The sequence below is a fragment of the Daucus carota genome, chromosome 3, assembly GCF_001625215.2.
Source record: "Daucus carota subsp. sativus chromosome 3, DH1 v3.0, whole genome shotgun sequence".
In the NCBI taxonomy this organism is placed as follows: domain Eukaryota; kingdom Viridiplantae; phylum Streptophyta; class Magnoliopsida; order Apiales; family Apiaceae; genus Daucus; species Daucus carota.
Genome location: NC_030383.2, coordinates 58,645,307 through 58,651,230, shown reverse-complemented (window position 1 = coordinate 58,651,230; position 5,924 = coordinate 58,645,307).

Sequence of the window (5,924 nt, the reverse complement as noted above, 5' to 3'; positions counted from 1 at the left end):
AAGTGGTCCAAATGTGGATCAAGAAATCTGATCTAAATGTTCTATATGTTTTATCATCTAACACTGCTGGACCCAACAAAATTTGGGTACCAAAACGTTGAGTTGGTTGTGTTTGTTTTGTAGGTTTGTCTCGTGTCTAAAGTAAAGCCAAATCAATGGATATTGGATAGTGGATGCACTAGGCACATGAGTGGAGACAAATCCCAGTTTCTAAGCTTGAAGATGAAGAAGGGTGGACGTGTCACAATTGGTGATAGCAAAACTCTTCCTATTCTTGGCAAAGGAACTATAGGTAATAGTATCATTTCTATCAACAAGGTACAATATGTTAAAGGTCTTACTTATAACTTGCTTAGTATAAGTCAGTTATTTGATGATGGTCATATTGTTAACTTTGGTAAGGATGAATGTACTATACTTGTTGGTGCTAACAAAACTCCTCTAGTTGCAAAACGAGAAGGAAATATATATGTTTTGAATTTTGAAGAACAGGAGGCAGGTGTTTGTTTAGCAGCTATGGATAATAATCCAGAAATTTGGCATAGAAGGCTTAGACATGCTCATATGGATCATCTCAGCAAGCTGTCAGCAAAGAAGCTTGTTCGAGGACTACCAAAGCTTAAGTATGTCAAGATGGAGACATGTTCTGCTTGTCAATTGGGAAAGCAAACAAGGACTCCACATAAGGCAAAGAAAATGGTATCTACTTCTAAACCTTTAGAGCTTCTTCACTTGGATCTTTTTGGTCCCGAAGCTTATAAGAGTATTGGAGGTAAACAATATGCCTTTGTTATTGTTGATGATTATTCTAGATTCACTTGGGTATTATTTTTGCGTACTAAAGATTGTGCTTTTAGTGAATTTGAGAAACTAATCAAGTTGCTTGAGAACAAGCTAGATACAAGACTTGTAGGTATTCGAAGTGATCATGGTGGGGAATTCCAAAAGGACTTCATTACTTATTGTGAAGAAAGAGGAATCTCACATGAGTTCTCAGCACCTCGCACACCTCAGCAAAATGGAGTTGTAGAGCGTAAGAACAGGTCCTTACAAGAAACAGCTAGGACATTGCTGCAGGAGAGCAAGCTGCCAAGAAGCTTTTGGGCAGAAGCTGTCAACACAGCATGCTATGTTCTTAACAGAGTGCTTATCAGGCCAATTCTCAACAAGACTCCTTATGATTTGCTAAGGAAAAAGAAGCCTAACATTAGCTACTTCAAAGTCTTTGGATCTAAGTGCTTTGTACTCAAAACCATTGATAGGGATGGTAAATTCGACTCTAAATCTTATGAAGCTATATTCTTGGGTTATTCTTTAACAAGTCGTGCTTATAGAGTGTATAATCTTGCTAAACATACTGTTGAAGAGTCTATTGATGTTTCATTTCAAGAGTCTACTGATGATCTTGCAAGGGATGAGGAAGAATGTGCAGGTACAGGTACTAGCAGCAAGCTGACAGTGAAGGAAACTGGAAATCAGCAAGCTGACAAGTCAACTGCCACAACTTCAGAAAGCAATAAAGCTACTGAATCCACTCCATCTCTTGAGGAAACCTTGGATAAGATGTCAAAGCTTACATTGGATGAATCCAGAGGTCATACTTCATCAGCAAGTCAAAATGTTGTTGATCAGACTCCTCCTAGGCAGACTACAAGGAATGAAGAAGTCATAGCTCAACATAATCTACCGAAATCAACTAGAACAGTGAAGAATCATCCACCTCAGTTGATCATTGGAGATAAATCAGCTGGAATCAAGACAAGGAAAGCTCAAGCTAACATTTGTGCTTATGCTGCCTTCATAGCTCAAGAGGAACCAAAGAATGTTCAAGAAGCTTTACAAGATGAAAATTGGATCATGGCAATGCAAGAAGAACTCAATCAATTCGAAAGATGTGATGTTTGGGAACTTGTAGATCCACCATAGGATGCTTCAATTGTTGGAACCAAATGGGTATTCAAGAATAAAGTTGATGAATTTGGTACTATCACTCGAAACAAAGCTAGACTTGTTGCACAAGGATACAATCAACAAGAAGGGATTGATTTTGATCAAACATATGCTCCGGTTGCAAGATTGGAATCTATTAGGATGCTGTTATCATTTGCATGCTACAAGAAGTTCAAGCTACATCAAATGGACGTCAAAAGTGCATTCTTAAATGGATATCTAAAGGAAGAAGTCTATGTCAAGCAACCACCAGGATTCGAGGATGAAAAATATCCTAACCGTGTCTACAAGCTCAAGAAGGCACTATATGGATTAAGGCAAGCACCTCGATCATGGTATGAAAGGTTAAGTGAATTTTTGATCAAAAATGGTTTTATTAGAGGTAAAATTGATCCTACTTTGTTTACCATTATTAAAGGTCAAGATATATTAGTTGTTCAAATATATGTAGATGATATTATATTTGGATCTACTAATGATTCTTTGTGTAAGTGGTTTTCAAAGTGCATGCATAGTGAGTTTGACATGAGCATGATGGGAGAGCTCAATTATTTCTTGGGGCTCCAAATTAAGCAAACTCCAGAAGGAATTTATGTGCATCAATCCAAGTATATCAAGAATCTACTCAAAAGATTTGGATATGAGAATATCAAGGCGAAATCAACACCAATGAGCGTTGTCAGCAAGCTGACAGCAGATGAAAATGGTAAAGATGTTGATATTCGAATGTATAGAGGTATGATTGGTAGTTTACTTTATCTTACTGCCTCTAGACCTGATATTATGTATAGTGTTTGTGTTTGTGCTAGATTTCAAGCAAAACCAAAGGATTCTCACTTACAAGCTGTTAAAAGAATTTTTAAATATTTAAGTGGAACCATTACTTTGGGCTTATTCTATCCTATCACAAATGCTTTTGATCTTGTTGGGTATAGTGATGCAGATTATGCAGGGAGTCAAACTGATAGAAAAAGTACAAGTGGTGTTTGTGCATTTTTGGGTCAAAGCTTAGTTTCTTGGTTAAGCAAGAAGCAAACTTCAGTTGCTCTATCTACGGCTGAGGGGGAGTATTTAGCAGCTGGTAGCTGTTGCTCTCAAATGCTATGGATGAGACAACAATTGAAGGACTTTGGGATCAAATGCAAGCAAACTCCTATCTTTTGTGACAACACAAGTACAATCAACATTTCAGAAAATCCAGTCAATCATTCAAGGACAAAGCATATCGATGTTAGACATCATTTTCTGAGAGACAATGTTGCAAAGGGTGCTGTCAAGTTAATATTTGTGGCTACAGCAGATCAGTTAGCTGACATCTTCACAAAACCTCTTCCTGAAGAACGCTATGTCGTGCTGAGAAGGGAATTGGGTATGTGTGATGTGCAGTCAGCATGCTCTTAAGCATGGTCCGGGTACTATCAGCTTACTTCTAACATTTTACATAATTTTTGTTATTTTTGCATGCCGGTCAGTTTAAGTGTTAATTTGAAATTTGTGCTCATAAATGATATTGCCGTTATGTGTTTAGAAAGTTGAAATATTCTGTTGAATTTTGATACGTGATTATGTGCTTATCTGTGTAATTTATGATAAGGTTTAAAATTCAAATTCGTTCAAATGGATATATATATGTGATAAGAGATAAGTAGTGTTAACATCTTTTAACTCATTCGGTTTATAATAGATTAACATGAATTATTTTAGGAATATCACTTCGTTTAATTTTATTCCTAAAACTACTCCCCTGATAATTGTTAAAAGAGTGTTAAAATCTATCCTTTCTCCGCGCCTCTTCAACTACATATATACACCTCCCCGAGACGCTAGGGTTTTATCTCTCCTACTCCGCAAACTCTTCGTACTCACCATCGCCTCGATCGGTCTCCGTGTTGCGATGAGGAAGAAGACGAGAGCTAATCTCAAAGCCCACACCCCACAGCCCTCTTCGATTTCCCAAAAGAGAAAGCTAATTGATGAGGATGAGGATGAGTTGGTCACTGTGGAAAGCGGCGATGAGTTGTCTGGTGTCAATCGCGGTGATACTGGAGTTGAATCGGGTCAGAAGAAGGTCAAATCGGAAGTTCTTGCTGCTCGTGGACTTGCTGGTCGGAAAGTCATCTTGGGTAAGCCTATTTCCGGCAAAACTCTCTTTACCTGTGGTATTGTCAAGTTATTTGAGGATTTAGGGTTTCACTCTTTCTTAGTTGATTTGCCTAAAACTTGCTATCCTGACTTAGTGCGTGAGTTTTATGCAAACCTGCAACTGGTTGGGTCGGATCAGTTTGTTTCTTTTGTTTCGGATGTTAAGATCTGTTTGTCTTCGATGTTTTTGGGTGCGATTTTAAAAATCCCACCATCTACTGTGTCTATCCATACTAAGAGAGGTCCTAAAGATGTCGAGGGTTTTACTCACAACGATCAGTTGAAATTGATAACTGGGTCTGAGAATGTTTCTGATACTATGTTTCCTTCCACTACACAACTACTTCCACTTGCTCAAGCACTTTTTAAGCTATCTATTGAGAATGTCAGTCCAAGACTTGGTACTAGGTCAAATTTGTCTTCACAAGATATTGTTGTTGTGTCAATGATAATGGCTGGTAGAAAATTTGATTTGGCTGAATTGATTTTAAAGAATATGCTGGATTCAGTTGAGGGTAAGTCATCTGGTGGACTGCCATATGGGTTTTTGTTGACTAGAGTTTTTGAATGGTTTGGGGTATCCTTTGTTGGTGAGGATTCTGTGTCTGCTAAAGAATTTCTTGATATGAAATTCTTAACTCAATCAAACTTGAAGTTGGATAAGGATGGTCAGTTGGTTGTCGTTGAGGTGTCTCCACCTACTCCTCCTGCTCAATCTGTGAATGTTGTTGACTTGGGACTCTCTGCACAAGCTATTCATGATTATATGGATGAACTTCGAGCCAATCACAAGGAAGTGATGGATGGTCAGAAGCAGTTGTCTGAGAAGATGGTTGAGTTGAATACTCAATTTGCCTTCTGGAAGGACATGATGTTTGGGGCTCGAACTTCAACTGCGTCAGAGAAGTGCAGCTCTGGAAGCTTTGCCTATGAGCTGTGCAAAAGGATGTATGGATCCGGGGGTTCATCTGATGTGAAGGCTACTTTCACTTCAGAGGATGATGCTACTGATAGCCCACGGCCGAGAACATGTTTGGATGCGCTCAAGGAAGCTGCTGGCACAGACTCCAAGTATGCTGCTGCAGGGGAAGAGATGCTGGCTAGGAATGCGGTTGCGGCAGAGCTGGCAAAGAAGTATGGACTGGAGAAGGATGCACAGGACAAGCCTGGAACCTGATTTTCTAACCTTTTTAATGATTAAGGGGGAGGAAATTAGGAAATTAATAATACTTTACTTACTTAAGTTTGTTTAATCTGCTTAAGTACATTGGCCCTATTTGTTTTTAAGACTAAGTTGGTTTGTGTTGGTTGGATTTGAATTGGTCCGTTTTGTTGGATAATATTTTAAATACCAGGTGGTTTATCCTGGTTAGGATTATTTTTAATTATCTATGCAAGTTGCTTTGATTAATTGTTTCTGTGTTAGTTAAATATCTGTAATATTGCATGCATATCTGTGAATTAGATATTTGTTAGATTATATTCTCTGTGATAATTGTGAAAGTTTAGTGATATTAGATTGCTATATTTAGGGGGAGTTTATTACTTTTCCTAATATAGTGTAATCATCAAAAAGGGGGAGATTGATACTCTCAAGGTTTTGATGATGACACTAACAGCAAGATAATAACATGAAACTGATATGTGTCAGCATGCTATCAAAGGTTGTTTATGCGGACTAACAGTATTTCAGGGTATTAGCACGATTATAGCTGTCAGCAAGCTTACAGGAATATTTACAAGCTATCAGCAGGCTTACAGCGTGAACAGAGAAACAATCGGATAAAGATCAAAGTCTATTTTCAAGGAGATTGAATAGGAAACGACTTTGT